The sequence below is a fragment of the Lactuca virosa genome, chromosome 4 (assembly GCF_052849685.1).
Source record: "Lactuca virosa cultivar CGN04683 chromosome 4, Lactuca_virosa_CGN04683_v6, whole genome shotgun sequence".
Lineage (NCBI taxonomy): Eukaryota > Viridiplantae > Streptophyta > Magnoliopsida > Asterales > Asteraceae > Lactuca > Lactuca virosa.
In genome coordinates, this window is record NC_136429.1 from 488,543,268 (window position 1) to 488,562,141 (window position 18,874).

Consider the following 18,874-nt stretch of genomic DNA (forward strand, 5'->3'; position numbering starts at 1 on the left):
CTAAGTCCATAACTATATTTGGTATGTACTTGACCCGACTCGGCATGGTCCATTTGGGTTGCATGGCATCATGCATTTGGATAGACTAAAATGAGAGAAATAACACTTAAGGTTTGGTAATATATTATAAGTTCTAATATATTAATAAGATTATTTAATTAGTATTGATCAAGAATTAATTTGGAATTAATTAAGTGATCAAAAGGAGACTAAATAAATATATGGGTTGATTGTGTAAATCATCCATACTTGTATAGTGGGCTAATGCTCCATGGATTATCAAGTTGGGCTAAAACCCATAGGATTCTCCATGGATGCTCTATGTTTTTTTTGTACCCATGGATCATGGAAATGAAAGGCCATGACAATTAGGGTTTACATGGTGTAACCCTAATTGTGACACACTATATAAGCATCTTATTCTTGTCAAAATCGGCCACCATGAGAGACTATGAAGGAATGGTGAGGGCTAGCCGATTTCATGAAGTGTATCATTTCTCTCTAAGTTATTCCATGTACATTTGATGTTGTGTGAACCATTTGAGGTGTCACACTTGGGGCACTAGGCTCTCGAGCTTCATGGAGTCAAGCTACATCAACAAGGTATGTATTCTATCTATTTTATTACCCCAAGTATCAAGGAATTGTATGCTAGTTAGGGTAATACCTTGGAATATTCATATTTGCATGTATAACAGAGAAACCATAGATCCAAGGTATTTAGGGTTGCATGTACACTTAGGAGTGTTAGAATGCTCATAACCCAACAGTGGTATCAGAGCCTAGGCTTGTTTTCTTGTTATACTTGCAAAATCTCCTTAAAAATCGAAGTTTTTTGCTGTCTGGGCAAGTGACTCGGCGAGTCCATCAGGTGACTCGACGTGTCCATACCTTAAAAGTGTTCAAAACGATCCAACTCGTCGAGTTGGTTCATGCACTCGACGAGTTGGACCCCCAGACAGCATATCTTCGACTGTTTTGGCTGGAAATGGACTAGGAACATTACCCTAAGCTGTTTTTCAACTTATAAACTTGTTTTTGATGTGGTAATGTTCATGCTAATCCAATTTCAAATATAATTGTCAATAGATTAATGTTTTGTATTAGTTTAAGGTTTAGGCTAATTACATGAAAAAGTTTGATTTGAATTTTCTTGTTCTTATGAGTTGCTTAGATTAAAAGAAAAGTTATGTGAAATTGTTGTTTTCAATCCAAATTAATCTAAGAGTTGATTCTAAAATGTGTTTTTGTAACTTGTCCTCTAGTTATATGAAAAGTCACATTTAAGGTTCATAAAACACATAAATATTTCCATAGGTTATGAATAAAGAAAAGTCACATTCTTTTAATAGTTTAAAGTCTTCCATAACTTGTCCTCAAGTTATGGAACTTGAAGAGTTTTTGGATTAAAACTACTTTAAACACATAAGTTATGGAATTGAATAGTTTTGAATAGTTTCAAAACTTGCCCTCAAGTTTTGGAATTTGAAAAGTTTTCCCTTATGAATACTTTAATTCCAAGTTAAGCCCTTAGAATTTTGAAAGTTAAAATTCAACCCTTATACTTTATAACATTATAAGTTAATAACATATATATATATATATATATATATATATATATATATATATGTATAAGAGCAAGTCGTCTTACCATTAGTAGGCCTCATTCACTAAGCCAGCCTATAAGGGGGGGGGGGTATAAGGTTACTGCCTATAAAATGGCAGTTTAATGGGTGTCCACTCTCACCCACCACTTCCTTGACTGGTGGAGGGTCCTTCGCTGAACAGGTAGGACAAGGACTATAATTCTCCCTTCATTAAAAGTATTAACGATAAATACTAAGTAACTAAAATGTTTTTATAATTCCCAATCTTAGTTACTTTAGGAAAATGTGAATAAGGTGCTAATCCATGAAATTACACTTTGCACTTTGTTTAAGTCGGTTAGTGGAGCGTGTGCGGTTAACCGGTACACTAGCTTGATTTAACAAGGTAGGCAAAGGGTAACTTAATATTTATCATAGTATCGGTGGAGCGCGTGTGGTTAACCGGCACATCGATTAGAGGGTAAATATTAAGGGTACCAAGTAATTTGCATGGTTACTTCACACCTTGTTTTGTGATCCTCGACATCCCAGTCACAAAACCTGAAGGGCACACTCGAGATTGAAACATGCCATTGAACAGTTCAATGAATCTCAAAAGATCTAGGAGTTTCAAATCCAATTAAAACCTAATAAATTATTTTGTTTTTCATGGTGGAAAATGGTGAATCGTAGTTCACCTACCTTCAAATATTCTATAGCTTGGATTACGACATCCCTCTTCCAAGTTATAAAATATTGTGTTGGGTCCTAGCCTTAGTATTTCATATTGGGTGTTATATTAAGGACTTTAGATCAACTATCTTGAATATCTCCCAAAAGATGTCTAGTTTAGACATCTATGATCTTCCCAAATCTCTTGGAACTTCACTTCCTCCATCTCCTCCAATTATTCTCCCTAACCCACAAGTTCAAGGTCACTCAAGCCCTAATGGCAAGCAAGGTCTATGTGTGCTCACATCTTGGAGATGAAGTCACATATTGACAAGCCAGGAGAGTTGGGTGTCAAAGTCTTAAGAAAGTTGGATGTTCAATCACTTTCTAAGTCACATAGTGAGTTCCTTTGGGACTACTATGAAACAGACTATGACATGACCCTTAATGATCTTATCTATTTGCTTGGTGCTGCTGAATCAAAAATGATTTGAGGACTAGTAAAGCAAATTTGATTAGGAGATCAACTTCCCAATGGACATTGACAATGGAAACATTGGATATCTAGAAAAGCCTTCTCTTCCCACGGAAAGGGATTGACCATAGTCAACTCAGTTGACCAAATGGTAAAGAGAAAGGAAAGTCTGCGATAGTCCTATGTACCATTTCCAAAGAGTCCATATGTTTCTCTTGCCAGAGGAAGGGGCATTGATTGTGAAGCTGCCTATTTACCTGAAAGATCATAAGGTTGATCAAGTAAAGAAGTTTGACTCTACTTCAGGTAAAGTCCACTATCTAACTCGGTTAAGTTTCTATTCTGAGATTCTTATTACATGATGTGACTGGGTCACATGTTGATGTTTTAAGAATCAAAGGAAAAGTGAAGGAAACTGAAAGAAAGAGTATGCTGAATCTGACCGCGAAGATGGACTTCTATCGCTTGATTGAAGATCAGATTCCTAAGCTACTCTTAGGAGTTATGATAGATTGCTAGGAAACATGTAATAACATAGTTCATATTTAAAGTTGCATTGTAAGGAAATTTTTTTTCCGCATTTTATAAATAAATAAAAGTTTGTTTTACTTTATTTTATATCTCCTTGCAATGGCATTTATGAAAGTTGATGTTTGTATGTTTCTAGCAATATTGGAAATATGAATTTGATCCTTTCATTTGTGGTAGTGTCTAAATTTACCAAATAAGGATAGCTTCTCATCACCCAAGATTTCAGTTGGATAGAAACTTGGAATCATACAAGTTCTACGGTATGATGAATGAGAACTTTCAGCTTTGGAAAATTAAGACTAGTTCCTTGTTCACATGTATATGTGAGTCAAGTGAAGGACTAAGGGATCGAGTACACTTTCTTGTGCACTGGTCAAGTCCACCACAAAAGATCGATAAGACTATTCGTCATGATTTACTAAAGTTTAGTAAATATGGTTATACTTACAGGCTTAAGTATAATTCTGAAGCATTGGAAAAATTTCAGTGTATGGCAGGACGAATGAGAAGAATCAAATTAGGCAGAAGGATAAAAGTTTATCAAATCTGAAAAGATGGGAGAGTACTTTAGTATCAGGTTTTGTGATCATCTTAATGATTTAGAAATCATATCACAATTAGTCCTCTAAGGAAATCTGAGTGCATTCTTATGACTAACAAGAGGAATCTTGAATTGTTGGAATGGTTAAATCAAGAAGATGAGTCATACTTCGTTCCAAAACAAGTCCTAGAGTCATACTCCAAGACTGTAAGTTGAGTGACATATCTTAAAGAAAGGTTTAAAACAGTTGTCAAATGTAAGAGTAAAAGTGTCCTACTCTTGTACATTTGAAATTGGTAAGTTGTGATGTTTTGAATAAAACAAAGACCAACTTAGGCCAATTGTGTGAAGTGTTTGTCTTGATAAAGAATCCGCACTATCTCTTGAATATTTGGCAAGATAGTCTTATATGTCAAGAGGACAGTGGGAGTCTTAGAGATTCTGAAAGCTTCATCATCTAATCAAGAATAAAAACCAGTAGTTTGACACTAGCACACGACGTGAGCTTTATAACCTATCGTGTTGACATACTCCTGTGCCCATTCCAGTTAAAAGTTGGCTTTTCATATGAGTTCTGAGAGTTCTCAATTGATTGCATAACAACTTGGAAGCAATGGCAGGCCCTTGTGCTGCCAGGTGGCAAGAAGTTAAGATTGCACAAGTTCAATCCATAAGAGTTTGGATTTGTCACTAACCTTGTCTTGTGATTATGGTTTTGACAAATTCACATGGATAGGAACACATACACCATAAAATCTAAGTGTTATAAGGTTTCTCTTCGATTCATGAAAATGATGGTGAGGAAACACTTTCACTAAGTAGATTTTAAGGAGATAGCAAATGTGATATTTGCATTCTCAAAGTCGTTAGTGGAGCGTGTGTGGTTAACCGGCACACTAACATGGACTTGTGAGGAATGGCAAAGGTCTAAACAATTGAGACTATGATTACGACATCCCTTTTCATAGTTCTGAAATTGCTTAGAGACACATGTGTGCTATCTAAGGAAAGGGGTATGATTTTGATTAAGCATCTCGTATCAGAAATTTGAAATTTGGTAAGAAAGTCAATAAAGTATTGATTTCTAGAAGTTCAGCTGATTTCTGAGTACATGTCAAAGCTAGTGGGAGCATAAGTATTATGTTAATAATCCTCATGTTAGTGGGAGCATGAAAATTATTGTTAGTATTGCAAGATAGCAATGTTAATTATAGAAAACAAAAGTTTCAATTCGTGAAGTTGCAAGGGTTGAAAAGTTGTTTTGCTATAATTAAGGGAGAGGAAATTATACTTCATCTCAAATCTATAATCTTAGATCGTGAGATTTTAATCAAATTTAGTCACGTATATATATGAATGTTATGTTGGAATGGCTCAACATAAGGAAATTCTATATATGGGTACATTATTTGCGTTCTAAAATTGGATTATGATTACGACATCCCTTTTCATAATCTGAATTATGAGAACTTGGCAAATAGAAATAGAAATATTATAGCAAAAGGCTGGTCTAGTATCATGTCTTTATGAATCATGTCCCATATGTTTCAGATATAGGATCGATTGCATGTTCTATAATATTCATCCTTTCTAAAATTTTCCAAATGCCTGGGGCATTAAGAAGGGAAAAGGTCTAGAATTGGATATGACTAAAAAGATTAAGCAATTGTCGAGGACAATCTAAGGTTTACCAAAGATTGGTTGCTCAGGGACAGTTGGAAGTATAATGTTAATTTTGGAAAGACCATATTGACATATTCTGAAAAAAGGCAACTCTTGTTCAAGAGTAATAGTAAAAAAAGGGAATATGGAAATGTTCCCATAGGTGGAAGTTATTCATTAAACCTGTGTAAGATTAGGAAACTTAATGCAAGAAGAATGTTCAAAGGCAATGAACTTTGAATATGAGAATTCGGTTCCATGGAATTGGTCTCCATTGGAATACTCTGTAATGTATGTTGACAAGTCTTTGTGACTTTGTGCATAATCAATACAAGAGGACCAATGCATATAAGTTTAGAATCTAACAGATTTAGGTAAATGGCAGGAATTTGGAATTCTTGCATTTGTGGTAAGGAATTGGGATTGTGAAATGAGGATCATTGGAATTATGTTCAATCGGTCATAGACAAACTTAGTATGCATACTTGGTGTATGGCATGACTAGTGTTTAGAAAAACATAGTGTACATGCTTGGAGCATGGGACAACTATTGTTTTAATTCAAGTATAAAGTTGATAGTTTGAAACAATATGCAATGAATGATGGGTAATCAATATGGTGATAAATAAAAGATGTTTTATTTATATTCATAAGTTCTGAGACCATATTGGATTCGATTATTCTTGTGTTTCACTTTGCATGTTTTGACTTCCAGAATAACTAGGTCGTTCTTCCTGATTGACTAAGTTATTCAAACCATCCACAGTCGGTCATATGGTGGAAGTAAATATGAATCAAGACTGTCATGGGTTGGCTTCTAGAGGTCTTAGATGTTGGACAAAGTGGTGCTACAACACTCATGAGTGCTCATAAGTTCTGAGTATTGGATTCAACCCACGCTCATTAGAATCACTGCATGGATTTTATCACGAGTGATCATGAGACGATAATATTGTATATTCTTCAAACCTAGAGATATGAGTTGTTACTATGAGTTAGTTATACATTGATTGTACGAAACTGCATTGGTAACTCGATGTTATAAAACGTGTCTTTGTGTATGATTCAACAAGTAGTAGAACAAGCTATATGAGTCGAAGTTTATCCATTCCTTTTACCTTCGGGATAAAAGCGATATCTGTGGGCCCCTCGATGATTTAGTGATGACACCCCGAAGTGCTTGGCCAAGCCATGACTAATGTGATTTGTTCAATTAGTCGGTCGTCATGAATCGGAAACCGGGAAACAACAAATAGACAGAGAGAATGATTTATAATCTATGTCTCAGTCGATATGATATCTAGAATGGAGGAATATATGATCCCTTATCTAATGGACAAGTCATTAACAAAGGTCAGAGTTCATCGACAAGGTCAGCGTTCGACAACGGCTTTTGAGAGCTACGATTGCCAGTTGGTTTTTGAAGTCATACGCAATAATAGTTTTAGACTTATCCAATTGGGAGACTGTTGGATTAGTGTCTAAGTCCATAACTATATTTGGTATGTACTTGACCCGACTCGGCATGGTCCATTTGGGTTGCATGGCATCATGCATTTGGATAGACTAAAATAAGAGAAATAACACTTAAGGTTTGGTAATATATTATACGTTCTAATATATTAATAAGATTATTTAATTAGTATTGATCAAGAATTAATTTGGAATTAATTAAGTGATCGAAAGGAGACTAATTAAATATATGGGTTGATTGTGTATGATAGTTAGGGTAATACCTTGGAATATTCATATTTGCATGTATAATAGAGAAAATATAGATCCAAGGTATTTAGGGTTGCATGTACACTTAGGAGTGTTAGAATGCTCATAACCCAACAGTTTTATGGCTGGAATGGAGCAGTGACTTGCTGAGGTATGGAGGGTTGTTGGTATTTTCGTAATGGTGGTGGCAACATAGTTCCCGATGTGAACGTCGGGTAGGTTGACGTCTGGGATGCGATATTTGGGACGTTGGCGGAGTTGTTTATCTGGGGTGTCGGGGTTTGCAGAAGAGGTGGTGGTCCATTAACGGTTTGTGGTGTTAGTAGCGGCGTTGCTTGTGTAATTTGTTATGGGCCGCTTATTGTTTTGAAAATCGGTGGTAATGGATTTTGCATAAAGACATTTGGTCCACCGACAGTGTGGAGGATCGATGGTGTCGTACTACTGAGGGTGGGTGTTAGGTGTTGGTTGTGGAGTATGTTTTGGGGTGGTACCGCCGTGAACGAGGGTGTTGGACCGTCAGATGATTGTGACGACTTGCTCTGATGGCTTTACGGGAGTGACAACCGGCTCCAATGATATCAGCGGTCGTACCGGGCTTCTTGGTTGTTCTGAAGGTTCATTGACGGTTTCGTTCGTCATTCTGAAGGTGAGCTGGAATGAGGTTTTGTGTATCGTTTGTCACACAAATGAACAACGTCAACTGATTGGCTCCGACCACCTCTCTAAGGATGTGCTCCTATGTTGGAGGGAATCTGCGAGGTCACAACAAACAAAGCTGTCAGCCATTCTCCGGTAGGAGGTCCCAGAAAGCATTTTAACGGTCAAGTTAGTGGGAGATATCTGAGAGAGTAGTGAGAGTCGGGAGAGATAGCTTACCTCTCAAAGCAAGGAAAAGCTCCTTTTATACCGAGGAACCTTCGCTGGTCCGTGCGAGGGACAGGGACTACAAATCCGACATGATCTGCCGTCCTAATTGGTTAATCGTGTTCCTCGTTATGTCAGGGTCAACGATTAGTTCAGGCGGTAATGCTCTGAGCATACTCCTTATCGCTTGGAGCCGTTACGCTCGTCGTATAGCGGAAGGTGTCGTTGGAGAGGCCGGACCTTCCGTGTGGGCGTCCCGCCCTGAGGGAACGCCCGGGGGGTCGGAGGCCTGCTGGGGCGGCTATGCTAGGCCTAGTCAAGCTAGCTGAGGGATCGTCTAGCCCGGGGGATCCCTACTCCTGGCCCGTGCTAAGGGGCGCGTTATATATATATATATATATATATATATATATATATATATATATATATAGATATATATATATATATATATATATATATATATATATATATATATATATATATATATATATATATAAATTATCATATTTTATTAATATAATAATTTAATTTATATATTAGTTATAATAGATATTATTATATATTTACTACTAATTTTATCCTAAAATTCAAATTAAAAAAAAAACGTAATTATACAAAAATATACTCCCTCTGTCCTAAAATTATTGTCCGCGTTTGATTTTTGAAGTTTTTCCATGTCAACTTTGACCATAAATAATTTTATTTGTCTTATATAAATTTTGATGAAACTTATAACAATGAAAATACATTTAAAAAACAATCTATTCATATATCCTGCATAAAAAGTTATATAACAAAAAGTAAATTATTTAAAGTCAAAGTTGAACAAAAGAAACTTAAAAAGTCAAACGTGTAGAATAATTTTGGGACGGCGGGAGTAATTGATATAAATAACAATTCAATTGGTTTCAAAATAATAAAATTTAGAACGTATTTATACATAAAAAGATAAAAGTAACAATTTATATAATTTTGATTAAACCTTTAATGATTTCAAGTCTCAAAATTATGACGATAATAATGATTATATATGTTTGGTCGTTAGTTACACAAAATACACAAAATGACCAATTATAAAGATAATAATGATTATACATTCATTTTTTGTATAGTAATATATAGATTAAAATTTAGTAAATATATTCTAAATTTATCATCAAAAACATATAATTACTAATTTCATATTATTAATTGTGAAATATATAATTATATACGATATTTGTTTTATTTAAATGTTTTAGCCCACATGCAATTATACAAATCGGAGGAAAGTCTAGGCTTCGCCCCATGATGTTTTTTTTTTGTGTTTTTTATGTTAAAATATAAAGTTTTGACTACAATAACCAAAAGTGTCAAAGTAGGTTATGTTAAAATATAAAGTTTTGATTACAATGACCAAAAGTGTTAAAATGGCTAAAAAATGATAGCTAAAAAATGATGGCAAAAACCTAAAAGCGATAAATGTTACTATGGCATCTTACAACATTTTTACTCATCAACTTTTCATTTTACACCTTTGTAATCTCTATACTATTTTGCCTTTTTTTTCAAGAAAATGTCTATCCTGGTTTTACAAAAGAAAAAACATATCTACTTTTATAGAATAAAAAAACTTCGAGTGGCTTGTGGTCGCCGTGAAAAGAGAGACCGGGAATCTGAAGTAAAAACAACATTTTCATTTTCTTTAAGCCATATCACACTTGTTTTTAATTTAACTTTGTGCTGATTAATGGTAATTCCTATAGTTCAGGAATTTAAAGTTGTATTCAAAGTAAAAATAGAATTTTTGATTTCCTTTAAACTGCATATTTTAGGGAATTCAAATTTAATAATATATGTTGGATATTAAGTGGTGTAGGAATTTAAAACAAAAGAATGACATGATGATCAAATCAGTTTCAAGAATTATGGGATGTGGAAATTGATGGGATTTAAAGGTTATAAAATTACATGTGAATGCGAAAAATACACTTAAGACTAAGGATAACCTATAAATGATCTATGTCTTCACAAATAATAGCAACATACTATGAATAACAAGAACCCCAGAGAAACCCTATTGAAATCGAAAATTCAAGAGTAGGTATTACATACCTTTTTAATTATTATAGACAATAATTATTTTGATTCCTATCTTTGCTTTTCAGAAAACTAGCACCAAAAGCTTAGTACCTCTAATGGCTTGTACCCAAACTCTAACGAATAGAAGACAATAGGAGAGAGGATGAGAGTGGAAGAAATTTGGCTATTCCTTTGGTAGAAGTGGTGGTCGAAAATAGCTAGCTAATGGATCTTATTTATAGATGATAGGAAAATCCTAAAAACCCTAATTTGGAATATAATAATAATATTTCAAATTCAGGTTGTTATCCACAATCCTTATCATCAAGAGGCTTCCAGAAACCCTAATTAGGGGTTGGGGCTGGGGGTGTGTTTATTTAAATAAATTAAAAAATCAAGTGAAAAATAATATTTTTAGGTAAGACAGGGACCAAACGCGTAACCAAAACAAGAGTAGGGACCTTTCGAGTTAAAAAAATAAGTTTGGGACCAAACACGCAAATTACCCTAAACCATAGGGATCATTCGTGTAATTTACTCAAATAAGAACTCTAGAAACCCTACAAAATTTTCGAAAATAGCATAAAAGGGTTTAGGATTACACACTTTATTATTATTATAAAAAATAACAATTATCCTTCACTTGTAGAAGCTTTGGAAGCAAACACCACAAATTTCGTGCCTCTAATGGTTCACACTCAAGCTAGCAAGAAGGAGATTATGGAGAGAGGAGAGATGTGAGAAAATTTTTGGCCAACCCTTGGGAAAGAAGTGATTTTTTAAAAGCAAAGCATAGGGGGCCTTTATATAGTGCAACAAGGAAGCCATTGACAACCCTAATCTGAATATAATAATAATATTTCAAATTGGTAATTATCCAACTCCATATTTATCCACATGGGATAATCTAGAAACCCTAAATTATCCTCTACAAACCGTCCACCCTCCTGGTGGAAGGTTCTGGACCCTTTTGTTTGACTACTAAACAGTTACACTTTAGACCCTGCACTTTTAGTTAATTACATTAATCCCGAAATTAATTCCAATTAATTTCTGATTAGTTATTAATTCAATATTACTATTTCTAATTAATATATTAGTCTCATAATATATTAAAAAATTATTTATTTCAATTTATTAATCAAAGAATAAATCAGCCTCTCTCCAAAATCATCTTGTCCAATTGCTAGGTTTGAGGACAACCAAAAAGGAATGTGCTGCTATCAATTCAAATTTATACCAATTATAGTTATGGGCTTGGACACCTAATCAAACAGTCTCCCACTTGGATATTTCTATAACTATGATTGCCAGTATAACTTCTGAATCAATCAACAAATTGTAGCTTCCAAAAGTTGTTGTCGAACTCTAACCTAGTCAGTTACGTGTCCTAAGATAAGTGATCATATAATCCTCCGTTATGCAAGATATCATTCGGACTTGAGATATGGAACATAATGAATCTCATTGTCAAATACTTTGCTTCCCGATTTATGATTTGTAATGACATAGAACTTCTAATCGAACACATCAATTTAGTCCTGGTCGGGCCCGACACTATAAGTCAACACCAAATCACTGAGGGGCCCAAAGATATCGCTTTTCCCGTTTAGGAAAAAGGAACAAATAAACTTTGACTTATATGCTTGCACCATTTACTCATCAAATCATGCACAACAACACATTTTATAACATCAGGTCACTAATGCTTTTATCTATCATCAATGCACGACTGACTTGTAAACCACAACTCATATATCTTCGTTTTAAGATTATAAGATATTATCGTCTCAGAATTACTCGTGATAAATTCCAAGAAGTAATTCTATGAGCGTGGTTTAATCCAATACTTAAATCTCCATTTCAAAGTACTCATGAACATTGTAGCAATACCATTTCTATGTCTAAAACGCTTTAGACAATCTACAATTCAATTCATGACAGTCTTAATTCACTACTTACTTCCAAAAGTATGATCGAATGTGGAGTTTGAATAATCGAATTATTCGGGAAGAAAAACATGCAAAATGAAACACAAGAATAAACAATTAACAAAAGGTAGTAAACAAGCTCATAAATAATTTTGTATTATTTAATCACCAAAAGTCAATTACATTTCCTTTGTTACAAGTTTCAAAATAACTATCTAAGTACTAAAACTAATATCATTTTTCAGACCAATGTTGCTTGCATGTTGAATGTGTTTATCCCTACTCAGACCCTTTGTGACTGGATCTACACGATTCTCTTCAGATGATACCTTCTTCACAACGAAGTGGCCTTCTTCTACTCTATGTCTGATGAAATGGTATTTTCTGTCTAAATGTCTTGATCTGCCATGATCTCTTGGTTCCTTTGTCAAGGCAACCGCTCCTTCATTATCACAGAAAATTTCCATTGGCTCATTGATGGTTGGCACAACTCTAAGATCTTCGATGAAGTTCTTCAACAAAATTTCCTCCTTTGATGCTTCTCTTGCCGCTATGTACTCTGATTCGCATGTAGAATTAGCCACTGTCTCTTGCTTGGAACTTTTCCAAGTAATTGCTACTCCATTTAAGGTAAACACCCAGCCAAATTAAGAACGGAAGTTGTCTCTGTCTGTTTGAAAGCTGGCATCACTATACCCAGTTATTCTCAACGTATCACTGCCACCAAGTACAAGGACCCAGTCCTTTGTCCTTCGTAGATACTTGAGAATATTCTTAACCGCTATCTAATGAGATTTACCTGGATTTCCTTGATAATGACTGACCATGCTCAAAGCAAATGACACATCAGGGCGAGTACATGTCATAGCATACATGATAGATCGAACGGCGAAAGCGTATCGAACTCTACTCATTTCTGCTCTCTCCGCATCGGTACTCGGACTCTGAGTCTTACTCGGGTTGGTATTACTCTGGATGAGCAGTTCTCCTTTCTTGAAATTTTCCATACTAAAACGTTTTAGCACCTTTTCCACTTTGGTCTTACTCAGTTTGGTATTAGTCTTTTACTCCTGTCTCTTAGAATTCTTATCCCCAGAATATAAGCAGCCTCTCCTAGATCCTTCATAGCGAAACACTTTCCAAGCCAATACTTAACCTCTTGAAAAGTTGGAATGTGTTGGGGGTCAGAAATGGCATCGACCAATTCCTCGTACGATGGTTGTTGTGCCGCAATCGAATGCCTGGTCCTGGAGGGATGAATGCATTATATGGGTTAGGTTGCGCCATTTCTAACGCCAATTGGTTTTAGATCAACCAGTAGCGCTGATGTCCAACAAGTGGTATCAGAGCCAGTGGCAAGGGTTCGATTCTCTCAGGTAGCAATTTTTGAGGGGGGATTTTGGGGGTCAGAAATGGCATCGACCAAGTCCTCTCACGATGGTCGTTGTGCCGCACGCGAATGCATGGTTCCGGAGGGTTGACTGCGCTATATAGGTTAGGTTGCACCATTTCTAACACCAATTGGTTTTAGATCAACCGGTAGCTCTAATGTACAACAGAATGTCATTTCCTATAAGATGTATGTCATCAACATACAATACTAGAAAGGTTACTATACTCCCACTAGCTTTGGCATATACATAGGATTCATCTTCACTTCTAGAGAAGCCAAAATCTTTGACCTTCTCGTCGAAACAAAGATTCGATCTGCAAGAAGCTTGTTTCAACCCATAGATGGATTTCTCAAGCTTGCACACTCTATTGGGAAACTTTGCATCAACAAAACCCTCTGGTTGACTTATGTAAACATCCTCAGCCAACTTTCCCTTAAGGAAAGCGGTTTTGATATCCATCTTCCAAATTTCATAGTCATGAAAGGCAACTATGGCTAACATTATCCTAATAGATTTTATCTTAGCCACTGGTGAGAATGTCTCATCATAGTAAACCCCTAGGGTTTGATTAAAGCCCTTCACAACCAGTCATGCTTTGAATGTGTGCACATTACCATCCATGTCGGTCTTCTTCTTGAAGATCCATTTGCAACTTACTGTCTTCCAACCAGGTATTTGATCAATCAAATTCCAAACTTGGTTGTCATACATGGACTTGATCTCACTGTCCATTGCCTCTTTTGGCTGCCTAGGGGCTTGCCATTGCTTCCTTGTAGTTAGCAGGTTCATCCAAATTTACCAGTGTACTATCAGTGATAAATGTATCATCATTTGTAGTAATATGGAAACCATAGAACTCAGGTGGCATGCTAACTCTACTGGAACGCTTAAGAGGTAATGAATTGTCAACTTGTTCAACTAGAGTCTCTTCCTCTGGTTGAACCCTAGCGCCTTCATAGGTTCCTTCATTGTTTGATTCTTGAATCTTTTCAAGGTCAATGGTACTCCGACTGTCCTCTTTGCATGTGAGCTCTCTCTATCGCGAAAGACTCCTCTTCATGCTACAAAGACCACATTCTCACTAGGTCTGTAGAACAAATAGCCAAAACAATTATGTGTGTAGCCGATGAAAATACATCTCTTACTATGAGGTTCAAGCTTGTCGTGAGTCTCTCGTCTAACAAAAGCTTCACAACCGCAAACCTTGATATGTGCTAACGAAGGAACCTTCCTTGTCCACATCTCGTGAGGTGTTTTGGCAACCTTTTTATTTAGGACAAGATTAAGAATATGGGCAACAATATCTAAGGCATAGCCCCAGAACGAAATTGGAAGAAAAGCTCGACTCATCATGGAACGAACCATGTCCAAGAAGGTTTGATTGTGCCTATCAGCCACACCGTTAAGTTGTGGTGTCCTAGGAGGGGTTAATTGCGAAACTATTCCACATTCCTGGAGGTAGTCGTGGAACTCAATACTAAGATACTCTCCGCCTCTATCTGATCGGAGCGTCTTTATCTTCATGCCTAATTGATTCTCGACTTCATGTTTAAACTCTTTGAACATTTCAAAGGTTTCCGATTTATGTTTGATTAAGTACATATATCCATATCTACTATAATCATCTATAAATGTTACATAAAATTGATTTGCATCCCTTGTGGTGGATCTGAAGGGCCCACACACATCTGTGTGTATGAGGTCCAACAAACATTCACCTCTTTGACAAGATCCAGTGAAAGGTGATTTAGTCTTCTTACCTAAAAGACAAGATTCACATGCATCATCCGACCTAAGGTCAATTTATTCCAAAAATCCATCCTTTTGGAATTGGGCGATGCGTTTCTTGTTATCGTATCCTAGACGGCAATGCCATAAGCATGCTTTGTCTATACCATTAGACGAATCAATTTGAAATACACTATTGCCTAAATTGTCTACACACATCACAGTTTCATACACATCATCACAAGGTAAAGCTTCAAAATAAAAAAAATACCATTTTTATAAGCAGAAATTGAACCATTCAAATCATTAAAAGTATATCTAAAACCTTGTCTAAACAATGCATGAAAATAGATAATGTTTCTTGTCATTTCTGATGAGTAACGACAATTCATTAAATCCAGACTAACATCATTACTAAAAACTAGACCATAAATTTCAATCTTGGGGACAAGTGAACATCGCCTATTCCCTATGATCAAGTTCATTCTATCGTGCTCCACCTCCTCACTTCTTCTTAGCCCCTGCAAATCAGAACAATTGTAAATTCACATCCTGTATCAAGGACCCAAGAATGAGAAGATGATGAGTTATTAGATGAAATAGTGTATATACCTGCAGAAGTTGGCTTCACCTTGCCATCTTTAATATCTTGAAGATACTTTGGGAAAGTTCGTTTCCAATTCCCTTTGCCGTTGCAGTAAAAGCAAGTGACCTCTATGGTATCAGAGACAGCAGGTGTAACATCCCATTATTTTCTTCTTGTAAAGTCAACCCTATTCAACCAAAGTCAAACTTGGGTCATCTAAAGTCCTCGTTATCGCTTGGATTTTTATTAAGGTTAGAATAATAACCCTTACTTATTAAAAACTCTAAGAATATTAAGTGTTAAGAAGGGAGTAAGTGAAATCCGAGAATGTTCGCATCCTTTTCTTTCTTTCCTTCGGACAGTAGCCTCGCAACCAAGAACAAGATTCGGCCATGAACGAGGGCCGTAAACCCTCAGACCGTGAACACTTCTCGGCCACAGCCGCCTTTGGACCGTAAACGAGGTTCACGGATGTGAACCCCTCAGACCGTGAACCCTCGCATATATATATATATATATATATATATATATATATATATATATATATATGTTCCAGGTAGTTTTTGATTCATTTCTTCACTTTCACTCGAGATTTCAACCTTTTTCTCTCAAGTATCATAAAGCAAGAACACCCTCTCTCCTCAAGAACATGCTAGGATCATCCTTTCTCATCATATTCAAGTGTTAATCACTAGTTCTTCATAACATCTAACAGGTATAATCTCTTGATCTTCTTATCACTTCAAGAACACCCTTCCATCTTTTTATACTAGGCTAAAATCCATTGATTTCACTACTTTTCATGAAGAACACAAAGAACACCCATCAGAAAACCTTTGAATCTTCATAGAAACTTTCTTAGGATCATCAAGTGTTCATCATTCATCAAGAACTCAGGGCCGTGAACACCTCCAAGGCCATGAACCCTTAATATTCTTGGGCCGTGAACACCCCTCCTGGTCGTGAACACCATTCAGCCTCCATTTTAGCATCTAACACTCCTATTTGTAAGTTATACTTACAAATTAGTCCAATTTCTAATCATTCCTATGATTATATTAGCTAATTGGTTGCATATATGCTATACAAATTACTATATAGGACTTGGTTTACTACGGGATTACACTTGTGGAAGTAAACATCCTATATCAAATCATCAAGCGAATCACCCTTTAAAAAGTGAGTTCATACCCCCCATATTTTCATAGTTTTTACTGTTTTAGGGGGGGGGGGGGGAATACAAGTCTAACACAAGGATTTTGTGTTACAAACAAATGGTTTAAAAATATCTTACCAAAATGGATTTCAATTATAATCAAATCAAATGGTTTCAAAATTTTGTTAAAATGACATCAAGTCACCAAAAGTATTTCAAAATGTTAAATTCTTTAAATGATTTTATAAACTTATATTTTTTCCCCAAAAATCATATATATATATATATATATATATATATATATATATATATATATATATATATATATATATATATATAAGATTTAAAAGGTTTAGGACTGATAACTCAATTTGGTTCCTTTTCCTTGTTTGGATGTGGGCTTATAGTATCGGTTATTTGTCCGAATGTCATTTAAATTTTACTTATATATATTTGTATATGTATATAAATATAAAAGTTATTTCATTCAATTTCAAATACCATTTGTCACATGTTGAGCAAAGGGGTTGCATTCATGAACAATTAGTATCAATTCAGAAAGTACATATAAATTATAATAGGTATAACTTATGATTCATAGAACATTAATTCATGATTCAAGTATACTAGAGTACAACATTTTACAAGAACAAGGGTTTGATTCAAAACTAATCAAGAGTATACATCTTTCATATACATGTTAAGAATACTAATTCAGGATCATACTATCAATCATTTATTTCAGAATGATTGGGTTTTCACAACTATTATACACGTAACGTCTATATGCTTTTTATGAGTCAATATATTCAGGTTGTTTATTCATTTAAACAACATAGTTAAAGTCCTGACATTATAACCAAAATCTCCAGTAGGGGATCGAAACAAGTGTGTATAGATCTATATTGGGATTGACAACCCCGCACTTAGACTGCTAGCTACAGTCGGGCATACACGCCTACGAGTGACAGTTGTTATCAACAGTTTTAACACCTTCAAAGCGTTGTTTCAGGCCATCTAGTCTCAGTATGGTTATAATAACTCATTAAAAAGATATTAACAATACGGTTAGTGTATAACTAACTAAACATAAGTACATTTTCAAAGTACCAGTTTACTAAAATACAGTCTACAGTATTACATCTCGGTTTACAATAACAGTTGGTGAAGCCAGGCACACTCACTTTTACAGGCTATACAAAAGAATACAAATACAGAACGCTGGTTTACAAACAGAACGGTTTTATATGATTAAAACTACTTTTCATATACAGCATAAAATATAGGATTTTCTGGCACAGTTTACATATTCAAGAAACAGAAAACATACTTTCAAACATAAATACTTATGCACTCACTCAAATTTATGTTGATACTCTCTTTTCAAATTACTTGTATTCTCAGGGAATCAGTAGACAGGTACTCCCCGAGCTTTTGAGAAGATGGAGATATTTTGAGTCATGTCTTTTTCTTTTGTATAACTATTTTGGTGTGAATATACATTGGTTGAACACATGTAAAAACTTATACATATTAATGCAATGGTTGTTTGTACTTTGATTACTATAATTCATGTGTTGTGGTACTACATATGAAGTCATCCACCCCCGAACGTTTCCGACGTCTGGTTTGGAGGTGTAATAGATTGGTATCAGAGCATTGTTTATAGTGAACTTAGTATATCAATTCATAAAAGATATACAAACTATAAATACATTGGGGCTGAGAGCTCTGACTACAAGTATACTTTTAAAATTTAAGTATTTTTACAAGAAGTATACTAACACTCATACCTACAAGAACAGTATCACAGTCGTAACAACTTAAAAGTATTTGGATGTTGGACACTGCAGTCAAACCTGGGCAGTTATGTAATCATATCTGAGATTAATATAGCCGGATCAACTATATTGGTTTGAGATATGACCAACATGTGTTTGGAGAGATGGTAGTGTTGCGACA